Raw genomic sequence first — 25,864 nt, 5'->3', positions numbered from 1 at the left:
ACTGGTACAAGTGTAGGCCTAATTTACCCAATCTCTGCTCTGCTCTTAGAGTTGTCATCCAGGATTTTGTTTATTGACTCTTTGTTGCACTCTGTTCATGGAAAGTACACCTTTCCACAGATAAAGAGACCAAAGCTGCATACAAATCGAGATGGGGTATCACCAAGGCTCTGTACAGCTGCAGCAAGATGTCCTCTTTACTATGGCGAGACAAGAGACTGTAGATATTGGAATCTGGAGTAACTAACAATCTGCTGGAGGAACTCAGTGGTTTGAGCAGCACTGTGGGAGTTTTGACCAAAATCACTGACAATTTCATTTCTCCCATAGATGCTGTTCAACCCACAGAGTTCTCCAGCAGATTGTTTATTGGTCTCATTCCGATATTCAGATGCTCTTCAATGATATAAAAATGTAACATTTGCTTTCCTAATTGCTTGATGCAGCTCATTGCTTGATTGCAGAAGTTGGTGTAAAATGCCATCCATGACCTGTCTCACCTTCCTTTTTCCCAGTCTATCACGGCTCAGATAACAATCTGCATTTCTGTTTATAGAAACAAAGCAAATAGCCTCACATTTATCCATGTTATGCTGTATCTGTCATGTATTTACACACTTATCCAACTTATCTAAATGAAATCCCATCATACTCACATCCTCGCACTCTCACCAGCATTAAGCCATATACTACTTGGAAATGCTGGATTCACCTTACCCAAATCAAGGAATGGGCATAAAAATATGAATATGCCAAAAGCACCACCTTGTCACCATGTGATCATGCTTGGTAAGTGATGTCACTGATACCCTTCTTAAAGTTTGGCACTGTGTTTCCTTATTTATTCCAGTATTTTGAGCAAATTTAAGATTGACTAACATCTTGTTGCAGCAGTATCATTTTGGAAGAGAACACTGGGTTCTAAATATTATGTAAACCTACTTCACATTTACATAATATCAAATGGGAAATTATTTTGGATCCTATGTGTGGGATTTTAATTCCTCATGCCCCATATTAGAAGAAATAGGAAAACTGAGGAATATACAGATTGGCTTACTATATATTCTAGGTCTTAGGTCCACTTATCTTCATGAAGAATTGAATAATCAAAATAATAACTGAATAAAATAATAATTATGAAAGATACTTTTTCATAGCATGTTGACTTTCATTGCCTTAACATAGACAATCTACTGTCACTGAATCAAAGCATGGTTATTGACAGTCTCAAGTAAAATTTGCACCAAATGGTCTCAAGTAGTTTGACAAGTAGGTACTCTTTCACTACCTTTTCAAGGGCACTCAAGGATGTGCAATAAATACTGGACAAATTAAGAATACCCACATCCCAAGAATGAATTAAAACATTGTACAGTATTCACCTTATTGTTTGACATTTTGAATGCCCCCAGAGGGCGCTCTGAGACAATACTGTATCAGAATCCGAATTAGACTCAGGTTTGTTGTCACTGACATTAACAGTGAAGTGTTTTTTGTGTGGCATGGAGTGCAAAAGAGGAATAGAGCAAAAAGGAAAGAGTTCATGATTTTCACTCGGGAACAAATATTGATAAACTCAGTTAGAATTATTATCACTTAGACAAAGTGAAATTTGCTGTTCTACAGTAACACTGCAGTGCAAATAATTAAGATTACTCAAAATTACAAATGTAAATAAATAGTGCAAAAAAAAAAGGAATAACGAGGTGGTGTTCGTGAGTTCATCAGATGGCACAGCCATTTAGCAAACTGTTCCAAAATCATTGAGAATGGGTCTTCAGGCTCCTGTACTTTCTCTCTGATGATGGTAATGAGAAGAGGGCATATCCCACATGGTGAAGGTCCTTAGTAATAGGTGCCACCTTCTTGAGGCACTAGGTGTCTTCAAGATGTCTTCCCACCACTTACTGCTATGGTCTGGGGATCCAATCTGCTTCAAAAGAGCTGCAATCACACTGGTATCCAAAAACATATCCTTCAAGATGTCTTCAGCGGTGGGGAGGGTTATGCCCATGATAGATCTGGCTGAATCTGCATCCCTGCTGTGCATTAGAGCCTCCATGAAATATTTATAGAAATTTATAAGTCTTTGGTGTGGCACCAAATCTCCCTAAACCCTTAATGAAATGGAGTCACTGGTGTGCCTTCTTCATGATTACATCAATGTATTGTGTCCAGGATAGATCCGCTGAGATGTCAATGCCCATGAACTTGAAGCTGCTCTCCTTTTCCACTGGTGACCCCTCAATAAAGACTGTTGTGTGTTCTGAATTCCCCTTCTTACATTTTACAATCAATTCCTTGGTCTTGCTGATGTTGAGTGCAAGGTTGTTGGAACACCACTCAGCCAGCTGATCTCACTCCCTCCTCTATTCCTCTTTGTCACCTTTTGAGATTTTACCAGCAATAGTGTTATCAGCCGTGCATTTATAGATGGCTTTGGAGCTGTGACTAGCCACACAGTCATGAGTATAGAGTGTTGAGAAGTGCACACACCCCTGAGCTGTGCCAGTGATGATTGTCAACCATGAGGAGACGTTATTACTGATCCACACTGACTGTGATCTGATGAGAAAGTCAAGGATTTGGCTGCAGAGGAAGGCACGCATGCCCAGATTTTGAAGCATGTTGACTAGTACTGAGGAGATGATCGTGTTGAATGCTGAGCTATAAATATTTTGTGGTTGTCTAGGTGCTCCAGAGAGGACAGCTTGAGAGATTGTGTCTGATGTAGACAACATGTTGGTAAACAAATTGCAGCAGGCCCATCTCAGGCAGAAGCTAATTCTGTCCTCTCATAGTTCTTCACTATGTTAAATAGAGAACATAAGAAGGAACAGAAGGTGGAGTATGGGACAAGTTGCCAGTGGAAGTGATGGATGCAGGTGCATTTTCAACATTTAAGAGAAATTTGAGGTTGATGTTCTGGAGCATGTTGATATTAAGGGAGAGGAGGTATTGGAGTTGTTAAAATACATTATGACGGATAAGTCCCCGGGGTCTGATGGAATATTCCCCAAGCTGCTCCACGAGGCAAGGGAAAAGATTGCTAAGCCTCTGGCTAGGATCTTTATGTCCTCGTTGTCCACGGGAATGGTACAGGAGGATTGGAGGGAGGCGAATGTTGTCCCCCTGTTCAAAAAAGGTAGTAGGGATAGACCGGGTAATTATAGACCAGTGAGCCTTATGTCTGTGGTGGGAAAGCTGTTGGAAAAGATTCTTAGAGGTAGGATCTATGGGCATTTAGAGAATCATGGTCTGATCAGGGACAGTCAGCATGGCTTTGTGAAGGGCAGATCATGTCTAACAAGCCTGATAGAGTTCTTTGAGGAGGTGACCAGGCATATAGATGAGCGTAGTGCAGTGGATGTGATCTATATGGATTTTAGTAAGGCATTTGAAAAAGTTCCACATGGTAGGCTTATTCAGAAAGTCAGAAGGCATCGGATCCAGGGAAGTCTGGCCAGGTGGATTCAGAATTGGCTTGCCTGCAGAAGGCAGAGGGTCGTGGTGGAGGGAGTACATTCAGATTGGAGGATTGTGACTAGTGGTGTCCCACAAGGATCTGTTCTGGGATCTTTCTCTACTTTTCGTGATTTTTAGTAACGAACTGGATGTTGGGGTAGAAGTGGGTTGGCAAGTATGCAGACGACACAAAGGTTGGTGGTGTTGTAGATGGTGTAGAAGATCATCAAAGTTTGCAGAGACACATTGATAGGATGCAGAAGTGGGCTGAGAAGTGGCAGATGGAGTTCAACCCGGAGAAGTGTGAGGTGGTACACTTTGGAAGGACAAACTCCAAGGCAGAGTACAAAGTAAATGGCAGGATACTTGGTAGTGTGGAGGAGCAGAGGGATCTGGGGGTACATGTCCACAGATCCCTGAAAGTTGCCTCACAGGAGGAAAGGGTAGTTAAGAAAGCTTATGGGGTATTAGCTTTCATAAGTCAAGGGATAGAGTTTAAGAGTCGCGATGTAATGATGCAGCTCTATAAAACACTGGTTAGGCCACACTTGGAGTACTGTGTCCAGTTCTGGTCGCCTCACTATAGGAAGGATGTCGAAGCATTGGAAAGGGTACAGAGGAGATTTACCAGGATGCTGCCTGGTTTAGAGAGTATGCATTATGATCAGAGATTAAGGAAGCTAGGGCTTTACTCTTTGGAGAGAAGGAGGATTTGAGGAGACATGATAGAGGTGTACAAGATAATAAGAGGAATAGATAGAGTGGCTAGCCAGTGCCTCTTCCCCAGGGCACCACTGCTCAATACAAGAGGACTTGACTTTAAGGTAAGGGGTGGGAAGTTCAAGGGGGAAATTAGAGTAAGGTTTTTTACTCAGAGAGTGGTTGGTGCATGGAATGCACTGCCTGAGTCAGTGGTGGAGGCAGATACACTAGTGAAGGTTAAGAGACTACTATACAGGTATATGGAGGAATTTACGTTGGGGGCTTATATGGGAGGCAGGGTTTGAGGGTCAGCACTACATTGTGGGCCAAAGGGCCTGTACTGTGCTGTACTGTACTGTACTGTCTATGTTCTATGTAAATTTGGATAAGTACATAGATGGGAGGGGAATAGAGGGCTATAGACTTGGTGCAGATCAAAAGAACGAGGCAGAATGTTAGTTTGACATGGAGTAGATGGGCCGAAGAGCTTGGTTCAGTGCTGGACTGTCCCATTCTATAACTCTAGATGTGAGTGCTTCCAGGCAATAACCACTGAAGCAGCTCACTCTTCTTACTTGGATACCAGTATGATTGCTGCTCTTGTGAACAGAGATGTGAAGAAATTATTTTAGTCAGAGAGTGGTAAGTCTGTGGAATTTGTTGCCCCGAGTGGCTGTGGAGACCAAGTCATTGGGTGTACTTAAGGCAAAGATGGATAGGTTCTTGATTAGTCAGGGCATCAAAGGGTATTGGGAGAAGGCAGAGGAGTGGGGATGCCTGAAAGAATTGGATCAACCCATGATTGAATGGTGGAAGACTTGATGGGCCAAATGGCCTACTTCTGCTCCTATATCTTATGGTCTTATGGTTGGATCCTCAGACCATAGCAGTGAGTGGTGGGAGGAGATAAAGATGGCACCAGAGGTTTTTGCAGACCTGGGCGTCTTCTTAATGTTCATCCAAGAAAGAGTCTAAATCTTCTGTTCTCATCTGTGTTTTTTATTTTCAGAGGTGGTTGGGGTCTGGTGGACTCCATGATCTACAGCTGTGCTCACGCTACGTTCTTCATAGACGGTGGGTTCTCGTTCTTCGGAATGCACCAAGCAGCCTACGCCTTGGTATCTCCAGGAGTGGCTTGGAAGACATGTGCCTTCGGGATGCGGCCCTGATGACGACCTAGTTCTTCACTTATGTCACTGGCTGAAGCATAGCGGGAGATTGAAACATCAAGTAAGCAGGGGCAGCTGTTGGAGGCCTCTGCACTTGGGCAATCTCTCTCTCTCTCAATAGTGACAGAGAGTTTGCTGATTCTTGAGTTGTGGAAACTCGAAATATGTGATGCTCCAGACTGCAACATTGAAACAGCGAGCTTTTTAGTCTTCTCTCTCGCTGTTGTAGGAGCAATATCGCTCTCTCCCTCATTAGTGAGAGAGAGGGCCTGCCAAGATATCAAGGTATTGGAATGAACAGTAGTTTTTGATGGACTATAGATCATGGTCTTTGGAGGTTTACTATTGTTTGCATGGTGGATGGTGGGGAGGCTGATGCTTTTTGCTGGAACAAGTGGGAGGAGGGAAGGTGGAGAATTCATTCATATTTTTGTTTATTTTTCTCTCTGTTTTGTGGTTGTCTGCACAGAATAAGGATTTCAGGTTGTATACTGTATACATTCTCTGACATTAAACTGAACCACTGAGAGGCTGAAGATGTCCTTGAATACTTCAGCCAGTTGGTCAGCATTCGTTTTCATATACAGCTACATATAACTTCAAGGTCATTTACTTTAAAGGATGTTCTGACATTGCCTCTGAGGTAGACTTCACAGGGTTACCAAATGTTGTGGGTGTTTGTATAGTGCAGTGCTATTCTCCCTTTCAAACCTGCACTGAGCTCATCGGGAAACTGAGACCATGTATATTTTTTCCTCCACTTAAAGTAATATTTTCAATATAATGCCTTTCTTTGTAAACAAAAAAGGTTTTAAATTTAATTTTAACATACTAGAGCACTAACCATTTCTGAATCATACTGAGAGACTTTGAGTTCATCTCTTCATTTTCTCACAGAATTGTGACATAGGGAAGGTGTCTGATTACCAAAAGAGTAACAGAAAGTGTGCAATTACAGAGACTACAGTTCTTCATTAAGTACACTCTATACATTCTGGCATTATAGTCTAGCATGGGAGGTGCCAGAAACTATGCTGCTAGCAGATAGATCAAACATTTATGCTGGCCTATATTTCTCCGTTGAAGTTCTTTTTGTTGCTGAAATGCCTTAGGCTTGCCTGTCTATTCATTCCACTAGCCTGCACATGTTAAGTTTTGTTCAATGGATTCTAATTAAATTTTGGGAACATTTATTGTCAACATGAAATACTGATTGCATGTGCTTTGCATTTATTATGAAGCTCAAGAACTTGTGAGACTGTCAGTGAAGCAGATGACACTTCATATGCTTGACAGGATGACTTAGTCATATCTCCAAACAGCATGGAAACACGATTCCATCAGGTCTACAATGTACAGCGCATTCACATCATAGTTCTCAGGAGATGTCTTCCAATGCTTCATTACTGAGCCACAAATCACAGTGGCGCCTACAGTAAAAGAAAAATTGTGACCATGAATAAAAACCTAACAATTAGAGACCACTAAATAATTTATTATTTAAAACTTTTAAAGATAAAATTGCGTTAGAAAAATAAAGATTTTAAACTTCTTTGAATTATTTTGGTTCATTGCATCAAGGGCATCAAGAACTCATCAGAAATTCATCAGGGATTGCCTAATTTTTTTCCAGACGCTTCTTTGCTTTTACTGGATCATTGGCACCAACTTCTTCTCCCTGGAGCATGGTTTATTGTTGCATGGAAAATCTTGACTACTTGATGGAACAAGACACGAGAATATTCCTTGTCATTTTATATTTTCCATAATCCATGTGTGTTACTAATATCGTAAAAAAACAGCATTTGTTTTCTTGAATAAAGGAACATGTATCCTGTTTTATTGTAAAAGTAATGAAATACTAATGAAACATGTGATTCCTGATAATCAATTTTGATAGAGTTAATAAGAAACAGGGCACTCATAATAAAGCTATTTCAACAATTCTTTAACACTTTTCAAAGCACTTAACAAGCCAAATAACTGATATGAGTTTGTTAAATTAGCTGTAGAAAATGTAGAATTATAGTAGGAACAGTACTGAATAACATTTTTATATTGAGCAGAATTTGACTATCACTGTTATTTGGGATTTTGGAATCTTGCAGAGGTGACAATGGATCGCAGCATGCTACATAAAAATGAATAATATTGTAGAAATATAGATGAAGCATAAAAAGTTATTAATCCAGTGAATGGGAAAAGAACATTGACAATATAGGCAATTTTGCATCATAACTTTTGATCTAGGGTTATAACAAATAATGAAAAGCTAGAAGTAGTGATGGATCAAAGATCATTAAAATGGAATGGAAACATACAGAAAATGGTCAAAAAGCTACTGTACTGTTGGTCTTCATATTTAATGTGCTGGCACACAGAGGGATAGAAATGATTAGGATGCTTCACAAGGTTCTGATAGGAACATATCTCAAGTTCAAAGAGAAATTCTCAAAACCACATTGTCAGAAGGACATCTTGGCCTTGGACCAAATAGAGAATAAATTAACCAGAATGATACCGCATCTTTGAGGAGACAGTACTAGTAATCAAACAAAAAGGTGGCTACTAGTGATGAACCATCTGCTTCTTTGATTCCAGTACACTACCAGATCAGGTGCCTTGCTACCATACGGAATTTGATAGAATAGACCATAGGTGTAATCAAATATTGCCTCATTTGTTTGATTACCTCTGTAGCAGGTTAGAGGAATGGATCATCATCAGGTGCCATGCCCAGTTTGAGCTTTGACTGCCATGGCCCACCCACTCCTGTTTCGGATCAAGTGGATCAATTCATTGGTATTCATTCCCAGTTCTCTGGCTGCTGTCTCTATCATCATTTGTCTTTGTCTTCCTCTTGCTTTTTTCCCTTCAATCTTTCCCATAATTACCGTGCAATCTAACTCCTCTTTCCTAATCACATGTCCGATGAAGTTACGCTACCTTTTCATGATCTCATACATTATTTCCCTTTTTGTGTTTGCTCTGTTCATGACATCCTCATTAGATATTCATTTCATCCATGATATTCTTTGCATCCTCCTCAAAAACCACATCTCTGCTGCTACAATTCATTTCCTCATGTTACTAGATATTGTTCAACATTTTGAGCCATATAACATAACTGGATAAAAGTAACATTTCAGTACTCTGAGGCGGGTTGTTATGCCTAGTTTAGTATTGGTCAGTATACTCTTCATTCTCAGAGTCCACAGACTCCGCTCAATTTGCTGAGTTCTTCCAGCAGAAGTTGCTCCAGATTCCAGCACCTGTAGTACCTTGTGCCTCCACTGATGATCTAAGTTGAATTTGTCATGCTTTTTAAGAATATTGCTTGGATCAGAGAATTTTAACTGCAAAGACAGTTTAGTTCAGCTGGGTTTATTTTCAGTCTGAAGGGAGATATAACTGATTTAAGGAGTCGATAAGATTTTTAATGATGTTATATTGCATGTGACATACCACATTTTCAGTACTCAGAATCAGGTTTATTATCACTACCTTATATGACATGAAATGCGTTCCATACTGCCAAAATAAAATCAACATGAAATCAAGATTCCAGAACAAACTTATCAAACAAGCAACATTAAGGGCAACAAATGAACGCTGACCTGCACTATTCAGCTGGCCGATGGTGTAGTGGCCTCCGCACTTGACGTCGAGGCGACAGGTCTTGGGTTCGAATCTGGCCAGCTCCTTGCATGGTGGGTTGAGCGTCGAGCTACCAACTCCGTCTTTTAAAAAAAATCAGACATGCTAAAGAAACAGCAAAGTTGCCGCATGAGGAACAACAACAACAGCAGCAGTACTTAGTGTTCTCTCATTCTCTTGCTGTAATGATTGGCCCTGCCTTAATTCAATCTCAAACAACTTCAGGCTCTTTGCAGTTGATTAAGATTAGAGCATTGATTAGTTAGCAACAAACAATCTGCTGGAGGAACTCAGTGGGTCAAGTAGTATCAGTATTGAGAAAGGAATTGATGTCTCAAGTCAAAACCCTGTGTCAGGATGCTTCCTGTCCCCACAGTCTCTGCTCAGTTTGCTGAGTTCTTTCAGCAGATTCCAGCACCTGTAGTACCTTGTTCCTCCACTGATGATCTAAATTGAATTTGTCATGCCCTTTAAGAATATTGCCAGGATCAGAGAATTTTAAGTGCAAACACAGGTTAGTTCAGCTGGGTTCATTTCCAGCCTGAAGGGAGATATAACTGATTTGTATTGAACTGTGAGAAACTTGGATGGATGGGAGAGGAAAGGCCTGCTTTCCTCAGCACAGGGGCCAAATAGAGGTAGAAATAGAAACACTCAAGATGTTCATAATGGACCTGGAAAAATAGGTTAACAGACTTCTGATTTTGTGCCAAATTGAAATTTTGTATTTAATTTCCATATTTTACTCAAAAAGAATATTGTAGATTCAATTGGACATTTCAAAATGATCTGCAGATTATTCTGTTGTGAAGTGTGCCATTGTCAAAGCAGCTTATCAACCCACTATAATACAATGTATTCAACATCAATTCAATATACACTTTTATGGTACCATATATCATTATTTTTCCCCAGATTCTAGGCCTTCTGCTTTGTAGGCATTTTCCTTTACAGTTTCAATGGTACACTAATTTTTTGCTTTTGGAATTTTAAACTCCATGAAGTAGAGTGAGACTCTAAGCTGTGGCAGCTGTGGATTTTACTATTGACGTAACAGAAGCATCTCCCGAAACTTAGATTAAGAAAAATGTTGCTTGACTTTAAGATTTTATGCTTGGCAATTAACAGCAATTTAGAGGATGTGCAAATTTCATTTATCAATATATGTGCATGAATTACACACGGTTGCGATAAATCACCAATTTCAGTGCAAAGAAGCCTGAATTCTAAATATTTTCTGAACATTCATGGTTAATGACTGCTTTGTATTTCACTCATATTCCACTCATGAGTGCCTTTTGGCTCCCATGGTGAAGGGAGTCTGGATCATTGCTTTGTGTGTTTTGTTGTACTGAAACCAATGGCTGAACTTTCAAAAAAATCTATCCACAGACAGTATGGTATTTATTGTGTACATTATATCTGGATGGTGCCAATGTGAGAAGTTGAGACGCTGTCACTTTGCACAACTAGACATAAGATAAGATGGAATTGTTAACTGTATAGTACCTTTAGTTTTAATTTGATCAAATTTAAAAATAAACGATTTTTTGTACTTAAGTGTTTTTGGACATCTGAAATACTCAGAAGCATTCAGATTATTTTGTATTAGGCATCTTTTACTTTCCTAGTGGAGCTAAAGAACATCAAGGCACTTTTTCCTCTTTAATAGGGGGAGCTGAGGCACAGACGACATTGTTGTTACACAGAGCCTCTATGAGGGTTCTTCTGCACAAAATATTTTTGTCAAATTGCTCCAAGTGCATTCATTGTTTAATCATAAATCTTAGACAGTTTCATACTGTGACCTCAGGCAGTCTCCAGCAGACCAGGAAATTGTATTATGTTTCTGTTGCAACATGGTGCTCCTCGTCATTAGAAGATCAATCCACCACATTATTTACTTTGTCAATTTGTATTAGTTTTCGAAGTGAACACTGAAGTACAGCAATTTAGTTGGCCAACAGAAACATGTATTAAGCAAGACTATCTCATACCTCAGACTGGGAAAATAATATAGGAAAAATTGCTTTTACTGTATATTGCTTTTATAAAAAAAAGTCTGACATTCAGGAATTTCTAAGTGCTTTGTAGTCAATTAAATATTTATGAAATGCAATCATTGTGGTTCACTATAATGTTGAGGTCGGTGCTGAAGTAATGCTGCCTGATATACACTTTGGAGAAATCTGCCCAGGTAGATCCAGTGCTATCTGTCTGGATTTTGGCCCTCTCAGTATCATTTTTTTACCAGCTATAGATGGCTCTCAGTTGTTCACCAAATGGTGTGCAATTTGGCAACAGTATAAAAGCCAGGTGGCCAGTCAATAGTCAATGAAAAACTGCATACAACAGAGACACACAAACAACCAATGTGAAACAGACAACAAACTGTGCAAATACAAAAAGAGAAAAAGAACCAAAATATAATAATCATAAATATATAAGCAATAAGTATTGAGAACTTGAGTTGTAGAGTCTTTGAAAGTGAGTCCATAGGTTGTGGAACCACTTCAGTGTTGGGGTGAGTGAAGTTGAGTAAAATTTTCCCTCTGGTTCAGCAGCCTAATGGTTGAGAGGTAATAACTGTTCCTGAACCTGGTGATGTGGGATCTTCTTCCTGATGGCAGCTGCAAGAAGAGAGCATGGTCTGGGTGGTGGTGGCCCTTGATGATGGATGCTGCTTTCCTGCAATAGTGTTTCTTGCAGATGTGCTCAATGATGGGAAGGGCTCTACCTGTGTAGAACTGGGCTGCATCCACTACTTTTTGTAGGCTTTTCCAGTCAAGGACATTGGTGTTTCCATACCAGGCCATGATGCAACCAGTCAGTATACTCTCCACCATGCACCTATGGAAGTCTGTCAAAGTTTTAGATGACATGCCAAATCTTCACAAACTTCTAAGAAAGTAAAGGTGGTGCCGTGTCTTCTTTGTAATGACAGTTACATGCTGGAGCCAGGACAAATCCTCTGAAACAGTGAAGATGAGGAATTTAAAAATGCTAATCATGTCCACCTCTGATCTCCTGATGAGAAATAGCTCATGGACCTTTGGTTGGCTCCTGTAGCCGATAATTAGCTCTTTGGTTTTGGTGACATTGACTGAGAGGCCGCTGCTGTACCACCATTCAGCCAGACTTTCAGTCTCTCTCCTAAATGCTGATTCATCACCACCTTTGACATGGCCAACAACTGTGGTGTTGTTAGAAAATTTAAATATGGCATTGGAGCTGTACTTAGCTCCACACTCATAAATATAAAGTGAGTAGAGCAGGAGGCTAAACATACAGCCTTGAGATACACCTGTGCTGATGGTGCTTGTGAAGGAGATACCGCTGCCAGTCTGGACTGACCGGGAGCTGCAAGTGAGGAAAACAAGTGAGGATTCAGTTGCAAAAGGAAGTAGTGAGGCCTTGGTGTTAGAGCTTATTGTTGGAGCTTGGTCTTTTAAGAAGGCAACGATAATCCCAGTGCCGAAGAAGAGCAAGGTGGCATGCCTGAATGACTATTGACCTGTGGCTCTGACATCAATTGCTATGAAGTGCTTCGAGCGATTAGTTATGGCACACTTCAACCACAGCCTACCGGTTAACCTTGACGCTTTGCAGTTCGCCTACCAGAGCAACAGATCAACGGCAGATGCCATCTCTCTGGCCCTACATTCCTCCTTAGAACACCTGGAGAATAAAGACGCATACGTAAGGCTCCTTTTCATTGACTACAGCTCTGCCTTTAATACCATCATTCCAAATAAACTGATTCCTAAGCTCCAGAACCTGGGCCTTAGCACTCAGATCTGCAGCTGGATCTTCAACTTCCTCACAGACAGGACCCAGGCTGTAAAAATAGGGGACAAGCTCTCCTCTACAATCACTCTGAGCACTGGTGCCCCACAAGGCTGTGTACTCAGCCTCCTGCTGTACTCACTGTACACCCATGATTATGTAGCCAAGTTTCCATCAAACTCAATATATGAGTCTGCTGATGACCCAACAATTGTAGGCTGTATCTCAGGTAATGATGAGTTTGAGTACTGAGAGGAAATTAAGAACCTGGTGGCATGGTGCAAAGACAATAACCTATCCCTCAAAGTCAGCAAGATGAAGGAATTGGTTGTTGACTTCAGAAGGAGTAGTGGGCCGCACCACCCAATATACATTGGTGGTGCGCAAGTGGAACAGGTCAAAAGCTTTAAGTTCCTCGGGGTCAATATCACAAATGACCTGAGCAGAGTTCACTGCCAAGAAGGCCCACCAGCACCTTTACTTCCTGAGAAAACTAAAGAAGTTTGGCCTGTCCCCTAAAACCCTCACTAATTTTTATAGATGCACCGTAGAAAGCATTCTCCTAGGGTGCATCACAACCTGGTATGGAAGTTGTCCTGTCCGAGACCGAAAGAAGCTGCAGGAGATCGTGAACACGGCGCAGCACATCACACAAACCAATCTTCCATCCGTGGACTCACTTTACACCGCACGCTGTTGGAGTAGTGCTGCCAGGATAATCAAGGACACGACCCACCCAGCCAACAGACTTTTCATCCCTCTTCCCTCCGGGAGGAGGTTCAGGAGCTTGAAGACTCGTACGGCCAGATTTGGGAACAGCTTCTTTCCAACTGTGATAAGACTGCTGAATGGATCTTGACCCAGGTCTGGGCCGTACCCTCCAAATATCTGGACCTGCCTCTCGGTTTTTCTGCACTACCTTACTTCCCATTTTTCTATTTTCTATTTATGAATTATAATTTAAATGTTTAATATTTACTAATTTTAACTATTGTTAATATCTTTAATATTTAATATTTGTAATCCAGGGAGCGTGAAGTGCAGAATCAAATATCGCTGTGATGATTGTACGTTCTAGTACCAATTGTTTGGCGACAATAAAGTATAAAGTATTGATAAGCTTTGAGAGGATGATAGCATTGAATGCTGAGCTGTAGTCGATAAAATCCATTCTGTTGCATGAATCTTCACTGTCCAGATGTTTGAAGGTTGAGTGAAGAGCCAACGAAATGGCATCTGCTGTTGGTCTGTTGTGACAGTAGGCAAATTGGAGCGGATCCAAGTTGCTCCTCAGGAAAAGAGTTGTTATGTTTCATAACTAAACTCTCAAGCACTTGATCACCAAGGATGTAAGTACTACAGGACAATAGTCATTGAGAAAGGTTACCATGTGGCAACCAGTATAATTAAAGCCTTTCTTAAAGCTGATGGGTACCACAGACTGCCAAAGCGAGAGGTTAAAGATATTAGTGAACACTCCAGCCACATGACTTGCACTGGTCTTCTGTACTTGGCCAGGCTCCCTGTTTGGGCCAGATACTTTCTGTGGGTTCACACTTCTGAAGGATGCTCTTATGTTGCTCTAAGATACTGAAGTCACAAATTTGTCAGGGTCTGTGGGGGTTTGTGAAGATGCTTCCATGTTTTCTCAGTGAAAATGAGCATAGAAGGCTCTGATCAAAACTTAGTCGTCACTTATCTCAATTGGTTTTATTTTATAGGATTAGATGCATACAAGATAAAAGTTGAAGCTTAAGTATTATCAGAAGCTTTTTTTTCTATATAAAAGACATTCATTTAAAAAAAATTACTAGTGATTTAGACTTCTCAAACAAGATTGATCTTTTCAGGATCAGATTGTTTCGCAGTAATTAAGAATTAGTTTTTCAGACCAATTTACTTTTGAGGCAGAATTATTCAGAAATAGTTGATGTTTATGTCAGTTCATTCCATTAACAAAGGTTGCAAACCTACAGACTTTCATATGTTAATTATTTCCACCAGCAATGTCCTGATTTCTTCACTGTGTAGATGGTTAATCTAGAAGTTTACAGATAAGCAGTAATTCTCTTTGCTATTCTCTTTTCATGTTCCAGGTCGATATAATTGGTAATACTGTAAGTGCTTTCTCATGACAGTAACATTTTTCATTGAACCTCTAAGCTTCAATGACTGTTAAATTTCTGGTTTGTGACATTCGCTTTTCAGTTGAAACTGAACTATTTTTATTTTGCAGTGTAATTTTATGTAACTTAATGTAGTTGTAAATTCTGTCCAGAATTCCCACAATGTCCTTTGTGTGGATGCAAATACCACTGTAGCTTTAGATGCACATCATACTGGGATTTCAATTTAAAACAGAACTGTTAAACTGTGTGACTCAGATAAATTCTTCCTTCTAACATGGTTCTTAGATTTTAAAAGACTGAGGTCACTGAGATACCATAGTTTTGACAACATATTTACTGCAGACAAATGTTTTCCTAATATGTACACTGTGACTAAAAAGAACAAGGAGGGATAGATAAAGCTACAAAATATTTGTGACATTAGGCAAGTTGCATAAGGCATCAGATCTTAATTTAGGCTTTGGCACCAAAACAGAAGCAGAGCTCCTGATTCTGTAAACAAATATCTAATGTTTGTACCAGGGAAGCAGAACTGCTATGGAAACAGACCAAACATGGAATTGGTTCTACACATACCAACCAAGCTCAGACCTACTAAAATTAGTGTACAATAATAAAAACCTCCCTCAGCATAAGTCAGGCCTGGAGAGTGACTTATATTAGAAAATTAATCTCCAGCTTTTCTCCTGGACCAATTTTAAATGGCTGGTGGCAGGAAGCCACTGCTTGAATCCTACAGGTTTTTAGGCAGATTGGTCTTGGATGTCATCATTGAAACACAACTATAGTACTAACCTAAAGCCTAAACAGGTAAGCTCCCTTCAAGGTCATAGCCTTCAGGAAGTGAATTCTAGGCAAGGAAGGTATTTCAGATCTTTCCTTTTAAACAGGAACAATCTATAAGTCTTCTGTGGCTCCAGCTGTTCTCTCTGTCATCGACTGCAAACATCTTTGGGCCTCACTCCAATAATTTGTCTTGGATCAGGGGACCTACCCTCTTGTTCTGGGTAGCTACCTTTTATTGTAAGACTTTGAAGGCTAGGTATTTGTTTCCACTTGGCTTGGCATTAAGGTACATCTGTTCAATTTCAGCTCTGCCACCCTACTGCTAGTACTGGCCAGGGCCATAACATATGAGGCTGTGCTCCTTTTCAGCATGTAAATATTACATTGATTTTCCTGCATTTAATAAGGTTCTCAAATGTAATTAAACAAATTCATTAGTAAATTGCAAGATACTTAGTCTCTTGTTGCTGAACATTTAAATTGATATGTTTCTTAACAGGAATCCAAACATTTAGAAATTAGTTTTGCCTTTAAGGGATGAATGTATGGAGATACCAGTGTACAGTTTGAATTCTGGAGGAAATATGATATACTTTTATAGTACTGTATATTTATTTATATAACTATAATGAATTAATTCTTTTCACACTTTGCCCAATTAAAAAACTTCCGGATAACAAAGAAGTGAAATGAACATGTCTTTCCCAATTATAGAAAATTTTAATTTATCAACAGGAAGATCAAGACAAAAATATTTACTGGCTCAGTCAAACATCCAGAATGTAGGCCCTAACTGCTGTGTTTTTTTGAGCTGATGATGTAACTTATCACACTAGCCTTTTGTTATGTCTTCCTTTTTCCTGAACATGGGTTCCTGTCCTTTCTATGATACAGGAGGGAGGATAAAGACTATTAATTATAGGCCAGTCAGCCTGACCTCAGAGGTTGGTAAGATTTTAGGGATAACATTTCAGAGCACTTGGAAATATATGATAAAATACAATGATGTTGGGATGATTTCTTCCCGTTAGAATTTTTTTTAGGAAAGTAGCAAACTGGCTAGATAAAGGACAGTAGATGGATGTTATGCACTTGGATCTTCAGAAGGCCTTCGGCAAGGTACCGCACTCGAGGCTGCTAAATAAGAGCCCATGGTGTTAGCTGTGTCCTTCGAGCTGGACAGGAGAATAACCTACTGGTAGAAGTTAGACAGTGGGGGTAAAAAGAGATCTTTTTCAGGATGGCTGCTGGTGACTGATAGAGATCCACAGTGTTGGAACTGCAACTTTTCATGTTATACTTTAATGATCAGGTCAAAGGAACCAATAGCATTATGGAAAAGTTTGCAGATGATACAAAGTTAGGCGGAGCAACAGGTTCTGTCAAGGAGGTAGGAAGTCTGTGGAGCCACCTTGGTAGGAAGAAAGAAGGTATAGACTATTTTCTAAATGGGAAGAGAATTCAAATATTGGAGGTGCAAAGGGACTTGGGAGACCAAGTTCATAATTTGCTTAAGATTACTTTGCAGGTTGAGCTGGTAAGAAAGAAAGCAAATGTAAGTTTTTGAGCGGACTGGAATATAGAAGCAAAATGCACTGCTGAAGCTTTGTGATGCATCAGTCAAGCCGCATTTGGAATATAGTGAGCAATTTTGGGCACTGTGTCTGAGGAAATAGGTCCTGGCCCTGGAGTAGTCCAGAGGAGGTTCACAGGAATGAAAGGGTTAACATATGAGGAGTATTTGGTATCTCTGGGCATGTACTTGATGGCATTGAGAAGGATAGGGGAATTTTATTGAAGCTTACTGGATAATAAAAGGCTTGCATAGAGTGGATGTAAAGAGAATGGTTCTATTAGCAGGAATGTCCGGGATTTGAGGGCACAGCCTAAGAACAAAGAGATACCTCTTTAAACTGAGGTTAGGGGGAATTTAGAGTTATAGAATACTACAAAAGCAGGAATAGCACAGAACCAGGCTCTTTTACTCATCAAGTCCATGCTGACCTGATCTTATGCCTAGTCCCATCCACCTGCACTCAGAACATATCCTTACAAACCCCTCTCATCCATGTACCTATCCAAATATCACAAGTATTACAGTTCTTCATTCAGAGATAGTAAATATGTGGAATTCATCACCACAGAGGGCAGGGTGGCAGTCATCGGCTGTATTTTTTTATTTAGAGATACAATGGCACCTTTGTACAACACTCCTTCAGTCCACATCTTCTGGATAGATCATGAAACTATATATTTCACTTCTTTTATGTTTGTTTTCCATCTTGGATGTAATTCCATCTTGGATTTGGAAATCGTCTGGGTATTCCAGTGCCCTGCAGTCTCCAGGAGGATTCTGGGAGACAGGTGTGCCAACCTCAACACGGGCAGGCTGCGGATGGGACACAAGCTGATGTTTGACTCCATTTCACCGTTTAAAGCTTTCACTGTGCGCCAATTAAAGTGACGAGGAAAACTGAAGCAGCAAAGTGAGTGTGGAGGGTGAGCACTGAGGATTGCTCTGCTATGCTACCAGAGATGGGAGAACTTGCCGCTGTGCCCGGAGAATGTTGCCCAGGTTTTCTGCATTTTGGATGTGGACTTGGACTATAGATTTTTTTCTCAGTTGTATAGTTTTTTTGTATTGTGAGTTTTTGCCTGATCTTTCTTTTTGTGCGGTGATGGGGATTTGGGGGTTGGTGATCATGCTGCCTTTCTTCTCCTTATTCGTTTCATTGCTACGGGAGAAGAAGAATTTCAGAAATACAAAATACTCTGCAGATGCTGGGATCAAAGCAACACTCACAACACGCTGGAGGAACTCAGCAGGTCGGGCAGCATCTGTGGAAGCGATGAGTCGACGTTTCCATGGATGCTGCCCGACCTGCTGAGTTCCTCCAGCGTGTTGAAGAATTTCAGAGATGTATACTAATGAAATTCTGTACAACATGGTATCAGGTGCTTCTGCCCAACAAGCTCAAGCCACCTAATAACACCCATGTGACCAATTAACCTACTAACCCAGACATTTTTGCTATGTGGCAGGAAATTGGAGGAAACCCACAGGAAGAATGTACAAACTCCTTACAGGCAGCGGCAGAATTAAACCTGGGATGCTAGCACTGTAGTAGTGCCACACTTTACGGCTGCACTACCATATCACTCACGGCCGGGATTGTTAGCTCTTGATTGGTGGGGATATGAAGGGTTACAAGGAGAGGGCAGGAAAATGAGGTTGAATAAAAATCAGCCATATTTGAATGGCAGAGCTGACTCAAAAGGCCAAACAGTTCAATTCTGTTCCTATACCCTATAGTCTTACTTTCCCCATTTGGGTTTCACCCTTTCCCACCCAGCAAGAACAAGGACAGCTTTCTGCTTGCCCTTCCTTTCGCCAACCCTCCACATTGACAAGAGGGTCATCTACATTCAGTATGATTTCATCACTGGACACAACTTTATTTCCGTTCCTCTTTTAGATTGTTGAACAGACCGAACCTCCCACAATTCCATTCTCCTATTGCCCTTCTCCCAGCATTTACCCACACAACCACAGAAAATGCAGCGCTTGCTTTTAACCTTTTCCACTATTCTGGACTCAAACGATGTTTTTACTATGTTGTACTGTCACTGAAATCTATATAGGAAAGCAAGAACGTCGCTGATGTCTCACAAACATAAGAAAATCTCAAGATGCTGTTATTCCAAAGCAACTCACACAAAATGCTGGAGGAACTCAGCAGATCCTGCAGCATCTATGGAAAAGAGTAAACAGTTGACATTTTGGGCAGAGACCCTTCTTCAGGACTGACTTCTCTAGTATCTGTTTACCTTTTTTTGTTATTAATGTGAATTGAATGGAACTTTAGCAACCTCCATTATTGGCATGCTGTTTCCAAGCTGCTTCGGTTTGCTCTGCCCATATAGTCATTTGTGCTTAACTACAAAATGGGAAACTCAATTACTTATAGAAATCTTCACAAACCCCATGATTAGTGCCTCTATTAAAATATTAAAGTACTGAATTTGGAATATGTTGAACAATCAATAATTATGTGGCAAGGTTTCTTCAAATTTAACACAAGGTTATCTAATTGCTATTAACTGTTACTCTTGATCAATCAGCATTGATCCAATGACATATCCTATGCGTATGCCTTGTTTTCTGCTCTAATCTCAAATTGTTCCAGTTAAAAATTTTGCTTCTAACAATTCTTTCATGATGAAAACCCCTATTTTCTTCAATACTCTTCATTCTCTATAAAGTGAGTAATAGAAAAAAATTTCCACACCTTAAGAGAATCTTCTTACATTTCCTTCAATCTATTGACAAAATAAATTTTTAAAAACTTGATACTATATATAATAGACAATTTTCTTTTCCTTTCTAGAATGTAGGTATGTCCCTTTTATTGTCTTTTTTGCATCTCCAAATAATTGGTTATGCTATAGTCATTGCTGGGAGAAGAAATTATGGGCAGTTGTGTTCTTGGATACTCATCCACTAATATGTACAATGACAAATGTAAGATCATTTGGAGCAAAAGTCAAACCCAATTTTAGAGGTGACAAAACTGTAAAACAAAACATCATCATATAAAAATATTGCTAGGATTTTTAAAAATCCATCTGACAATGACGAGTTTAAACAGGTATGTAGGTGATTCATAGAAGGATGTTTTCTACATTTTACAAATTATTTATAATATAGTAATTAATACTGTTTTACTAATCTTTCTTTTAACTTCATATTCTTACGCCTGCCTTCATCGTCATAAAGAGAAAATTATGAGCCTTTGTGTAGTCATGTGGCATACATTTCTGCAATGTTAAGAAGACTATGCATATGATTTTTTGTATCAGAAAATGGAGCTTTTATATAATTAATGAGAGAAAAGCACATTATAGAGAGAGTTGGTAACAGTGGAGATTGAAAAAAATAATGAAAACAATACCAGCACAATTAGCCACACATTGAAAATTTACTTGTTTACATGAGGTAGATTCTGCAGTTGCTCTTGAATATTACACATGTTCACTCTGACATATCCATTTTCTACTTACCATATTCCAGACTAAGAGGGACAAGCAAGAGATCCAATGCTCATAACGATAATGACCAAAGGTAGGCTAATAGTTCTTCATTATTGATTTTATACCTTATACTCAAGGGATGTGTCAGCATACTGCATAATGGGCACACAGACTATTTTGCCTCTATATTTATAGTATATCTCTTGATGTTTTCAATTTAAGTTGACCTTCAAGTTTCTTTCTGTTGCAATTAAGACTGTGTTACTCCAAATACTTAGTTCATTTTTTATGATGTGAATGATGCTTGACGTTGCAAAGGTCTTCATTCAACATTGATATCAATTTCTCTCTGTTTCATAACTTCTTTTCCTTCAAGAAAGTACAAAGAGAAAAATACAATAATTAGGAATAAAAAAAAGGTCAGTATCACCCTGGGTACATGTGCAGCAGACATCTTATGTGAGTCCATTATGGGCAAGTAATTCATATTAATAACTTCCATTATGTTCCCAGCAAAAATTCTATGTGACAGTGCCAACTCGTTCATGATAAAAGACGCCCATGTCCACACACTTGGACCACAATTGAATAGCTACTTGATTGTTTTAACAGTGCCCTCTGTGAAGTTACACTTAGATGATTAAATCGATAACAGCGAGATTCAAGGTTGTTTATTGTCATTCTTCAGTACGAGTGTAAAGAACAAAATGATTGTTACTCCAGATTCAATGCTGTATTAAAAAAACACAATAAACATAAACAACTCAATAATATAAATATAAAATCAATCCTACAAAACACAATGTACAAGTAACTGTTGTTTACATACAAAATACTGGAGGAACTTAGCAGGTCAGGCAGCATCTATGCAAATGAATAAACAGTCGATTTTTGGATGTCTGAACTCGAAACGTGGACTCTTATTCATTTCCATTGATGCTGCCTGATCTGCGGAGTTTCTCCACCATTTAGTGTGTGTTGCTTTGAATTTCCAACATATGCAGACTTCCTCGTGTTATTTGCATAGACTGATAAAGTGACTAGGTGATGACTATGTAGTGGCGGTGGGGTGGGTCAATAGGTGGAGATATTTGTCAGTCTGATGGCCCGGGGAAGTAACTGTTTTTGAGTTTTGTGAAAATCCTGGCATGAATACTGCATAGCCTCCTCCCTTGGTGGGAGTGGGACAAACAGTCCATGAGCAGTATGGTGGGATCCCTCCTGATATTGCTGGCCTTTTTGCGGCAGCTTTCTGTATATGCGTCCTTGATTGCATCTAGGCCTCTATGATTGTACGTGCATTTGAACTTAACATTATTGAAACTTCACTCAGGTTGTTCATGCCACATTTTAATGAGGAAATTCTCTCACAAGGAGTTTACATTGATGAGGCATCTGTTCCAACTGGATATTTAAAACTTACTATTTAAATCTTACTGTACACTTTTTTATTGTTTAATTTCAATAGATAGATGCTTTATTGATCCCAAAGGAAATTACAGCATTACAAGTGCACAGATATAGAAATATTAGGAGAGAAGTAGAAAAAAAACATAAGTTACCACAAACAGTCTCACAGGAGGGGGCCATCACTTACCCAGCTATAGATTGACTCATTATAGAGCCTAATGGCGAGAGTAAGATTGACCTCATTTAGCGCTCTTTGAAGCAGCACAGTTGTCTTAGGCTACGTCCACACTACGCTGGATAGTTTTGAAAACGCCGGTTTCGAGTGAAAACGACAGGCGTCCACACTAAGCGTTTTTCAAAATATCTCCGTCCACATTAGGGGGATATTTGGGTGAATCTCCTCCTACTGGGCATGCGCAGGACACAAAGAAAACGAGCGAAGAGGAAATGATATACTTCGTGCGCGTTTGTCCAGTTACAGAGTAGAAAAACTTAAAAGCAATTGCTCTTGGCTCTCGCACAGGAGGACTTAAAACTTAAAAAAAATACTGCAGCGTATGGAGGCAACCGACAGGGAGTTCACGGACAGTATGACCCAGCTGACGACGAACATTGAAAAACTAACTCTGTTACATTAATAAAGCACCTTGTTAAATATATAAAACGTCTGCATCAGCGTTATCTTGTGTTTCCATACAATGTTACTTTAGGCTGTTACACATCTATTGTCAGAGAAGTACTTACATAAATAGGTAAACCACCTTCATACAAGCAAGGACAGAAAACAGGGCGAAGTGAGTATACTTATTTATTCAGTAAGCTATGGGTCAACTGGCTTCAGTCTCGTCCGTCTGTTCTGAAATTGTTAGGTGGTAGCGTTCAAGAAAACAACGAACATCTGTTCCAGCACGTCACGATAGCGTTTTTAAATAGTCAAAAAAACTCACTTTACAATTTAACTCTTACGCCGTTCACACCAACTGCGTGTTATAACAGCTTGCGCAGTACCAAGCAGAAGCAGAAAAAAGCATTGTTGTTGTGGTGTTGTCATGACAACGTTTTATAATCCCTCCGGTTACCCCGTACACACTACGCCAGATATTAAGCGTTTTCAGATTTATTCACTCTGGAGAGTGTTTTCGAAAATCTCCGTTTTCGGGGGCTGAAAACGCCAGCTCAGTGTGGACGGGAGGGCAAAACGAAGAGAAAAAGCTTCGTTTTCAAAATTATCCAGCGTAGTGTGGACGTTCCCTAAGTCTATTACTAAAAGTGTTCCTCTGTCAGCCAAGGTGGCATGTAGAGGGTGAGAAACATTGTCCAGACTTGCCAGGGTTTTCTGTGGGGTCCTTTGTTCTACCACAGCCTTCAGAGCATCCAGTTTGACTCCTATAACAGAGCCAGCCTTTCTAATTAGTTTATTGAGCCTATTGGCATCCTCTGTGGCCTGCCAGTCAGGTAGTCCATTATCTAGGATACAATGGAAGTGCCAGTCTGCACTGAACGGAGCTTTCCCCCCAGCAATGAGGGCTGTTAGTATTAAAGGCACTTGAGGAATCAGTAAACATGATCCTCACAGTGCTGCCCTGCTAACCAGGTAGATGACTGCATCATCAACTCCAATGTGTTCCTGATAGGCAAACTGATATTCAATAGTTGAATAGTACCACTTAATATCAGAGAAATATTTGCACAATGCTTCAGTCTGCACTGGCAGCAGCACTGGCATAGAACCCCTGAAGGTATGCTCGACTTCTGAGCTGCGTCCTTGGGATTTCTTAAAGCGGCCGGTTGTGAGTCCCTGGGAACGGGTCTCACCACTACAAAGAACTGAGTGTAACTCCAGGTCAGGGTCTCCAACAGAACCCCATCCACGCTAAAAGGTAAACAGAGGGACATCAAAGGTAGAAATTAAGCTGCTTCCACAGATGAGCTTGAAGGAGTCGCTGTTAAGCACCATCACTATTTTACCTCAAAGTAACTTGTATTTTAGGGCAATCTGAAGAACTTGCAAATTGGGAAGACCCTTGTTTTTTTCATTCCAGAATAATCCTTAATCACTATCTTGCATGTACTCACTGTGACTCCCAAACTGACCATATTGAGCTATATATGCAATATGTAGTTATTCCATGAATGTGGGTAAAACCCTTATGTTTTATATACATACACACACACATCAGTGCAGTAATATACATTATTTAAATTTACTAAAGTTTTAAATTATTTGGCTTTTGGTTTAACATTTACAAAGTTAATTCACAAAGTGAATTAATAAATCACTGCTAAAAATTTGTTTGAGATAATCAACTATGAAATCTGCTAAGTAGGTTAACAGCCAACTGTAGAGTATTAATCTCATTAACAGGGATAAAGCAAGGAAGTATAATGACAGATCATGTACACTATAATTATAACCTCAATCTGCAAAAAAAAACAGTGAATGTGAAGCAAAATCCTCTCAGAAAATAGAAGTATTAGTTTTTTGGCTGATGTTTATCACCATTACTTAAAACTTGTAGTAGTTTTAATAAATTATTTGCTTATTACATTTCAACTAGTCAGTCTGCTGGACGTAATTTTACATGCTGGTCCAGTGCAGGCACAGCAAGACTATTTATTTCAGTTGTGAGTTACAGCTACATGTATAATTTTATTTAGAGATACAGCATGTTAACAAGCCCTTTCAGCCCAACGAGACTGTGCTGTACACTTATACCCATGTGACCAATTTGCCTAGTAACCTGCAAGGAAGACTAAGCCTGCATTGCTCCCTCTTACTATTGATGGTTAGGATGTGCATGTGGTGAGGACCTACAAGTACCTGGGGGTGAACCTGGATGATAGACTTGAGTGGAGCACCAACACAGAGGCTGTGTACAAGAAGGGCCAGAGACGCCTCGACTTCCTGAGGAGACTGAGCTCCTTTGGAGTATACAGGTCTCTGCTTCACATCTTCCACCAGTCTGTTGTCGTCAGTACAATCTTCTATGCGGTGGTGTGATGGGACAATGACATCAACACAGGTGATGCCAACAGGTTCAATAAATTGATTAGAAAGGCTGGCTCTGTTGTAGGAGTCAAACTGAACACAGTGGAGGCTATGGTAGAACAAAGGACCCTACGGAAAATCCTGGGAATTCTGGACAACCTTTCTCACCCTCTGCATGCTATCTTGGCTGAACGGAGGAGCACTTTTAGCAATAGACTAAGACAACTGCACTGCTTCAAAGGGCGCTAAATGAGGTCATTCTTACCCACAGCCATTAGGCTTTATAATGAGTCACCCTATAGCCAAGGAAGTGATGACCTCCTCCTGTTAAGACTGTTGGAGGTGGTAACTTATTTTTTATTCTTTCTACTTCTCTTCTAATATTTATACCTGCGCACTTGTAATGCTACTGTGACACTAATTTCCTTTGGGATCAATAAAGTATCTAACAGTCTATACATCTATCTATCTAATCTGTACTTTGGAATATGGGTGGAAACCAGAGAACCTGGAGGAAATCCACAGAGTCACGGGGAGAACATGCATTCTCCTTACAAGCAGCTGCCCAATTGAACCCGATTTCGGGCGTTGTAATAACATTACGCCAACTACTCGTGACCATACCAGCCCTGAAGCTGCACTAATTTTTGAGAATTAATAACTTTCATGTTTTCAGTTATTTGAATGGTTTGTTTTCTTATCACTAGCTATTTTTGAAAATGCTAATGATTTTAGTT

At 39.9% G+C, this 25,864-nt stretch overlaps 1 long non-coding RNA gene across 1 annotated transcript in view; it reads right to left on the bottom strand.

Moving 5' to 3' along the window:
* Positions 1-6,452: 6,452 nt before the first annotated feature.
* LOC140211621 (uncharacterized) overlaps positions 6,453-25,864 on the bottom strand; it is a 36,965-nt gene continuing 17,553 nt past the window's right edge. The window contains exons 3-5 of the long non-coding RNA XR_011889535.1: positions 20,759-21,097; positions 8,957-9,079; positions 6,453-6,769 (exon numbers count right to left, since the gene is read on the bottom strand). This is a non-coding gene — a long non-coding RNA (uncharacterized lncRNA). The remainder of the gene's footprint in view (positions 6,770-8,956; positions 9,080-20,758; positions 21,098-25,864) is intronic.

This window comes from Mobula birostris, chromosome 17 (genome assembly GCF_030028105.1).
Source record: "Mobula birostris isolate sMobBir1 chromosome 17, sMobBir1.hap1, whole genome shotgun sequence".
Taxonomy (NCBI): domain Eukaryota; kingdom Metazoa; phylum Chordata; class Chondrichthyes; order Myliobatiformes; family Myliobatidae; genus Mobula; species Mobula birostris.
This window is presented reverse-complemented; position numbering and strand designations above follow the sequence as displayed.